The 803-nt window shown below is 42.8% G+C and overlaps 1 non-coding gene across 1 annotated transcript; it reads left to right on the top strand.

Moving 5' to 3' along the window:
• The first annotated feature begins 466 nt into the window (after positions 1 to 466).
• LOC133257922 (U6 spliceosomal RNA) lies at positions 467 to 573 on the top strand. The gene has a single exon (XR_009739770.1). It is a non-coding gene; the product is annotated as a U6 spliceosomal RNA (small nuclear RNA).
• Positions 574 to 803: the final 230 nt, after the last annotated feature.

Here is an 803-nt window from a genome sequence, read left to right as displayed (position 1 = left end):
TCTTTACAACCCCATGGACTGTAGCCCGCCAGGCTCCTCTGTCCATGGGAGTCTCCAGGCAAGAACACTGGAGTGGGTTGCCATGCCCTACTCCAGGGGATCTTCCCAACCCAGGGATCGAACCTGCTCTCTAATGTCTCATGAAGTGGCAGGCGGGTTTTTACCACCTGGGAAGTCCCTAGAATGCTCTTCCACAAATGATCACACGACTTAATCACTTCCATTAAATGTCTCTCTATTGAAAACTGCCACCTCACAGCTACCAAGACCATCCTCTTCCCCTCTTGTCCATTTAAAATTTTTCTATATCACACTTATCATCTAAAATGCTAGACATTTAACTGATTGAATGATTCTCTGTCTCTCATACACACCCACACACACAGACACACACAGACGCGTACACACACACACTCGAATGTAAGATCCACAATGGCTACATTAAAAAAAAAAAACAAAAAAAACAGTGCTCGCTTCGGCAGCACATATACTAAAATTGGAATGATACAGAGAAGATTAACATGGCCCCTGCGCAAGGAGGACACGCAAATTCGTGAAGCGTTCCATATTTTTTACTGGATGCTTGGGGCTAGTGCACTGGGATGACCCAGAGGGATGGTATGGGGAGGGAGGAGGGAGGAGGGTTCAGGATGGGGAACACATGTATACCTGTGGCGGATTCATTTTGATGTTTGGCAAAACATACAATTATGTAAAGTTTAAAAATAAAATAAAATTATTAAAAAAAAAAACAAACACTTTACTGAGATAAAATTGACATGCACAATGGCTAACATTTTGTT

The sequence above is a fragment of the Bos javanicus genome, chromosome 11 (assembly GCF_032452875.1).
Source record: "Bos javanicus breed banteng chromosome 11, ARS-OSU_banteng_1.0, whole genome shotgun sequence".
NCBI classification, from domain to species: domain Eukaryota; kingdom Metazoa; phylum Chordata; class Mammalia; order Artiodactyla; family Bovidae; genus Bos; species Bos javanicus.
The sequence above is the reverse complement of the archived record's forward strand: the minus strand, read 5'-3'. Positions and strand labels throughout refer to the sequence as shown.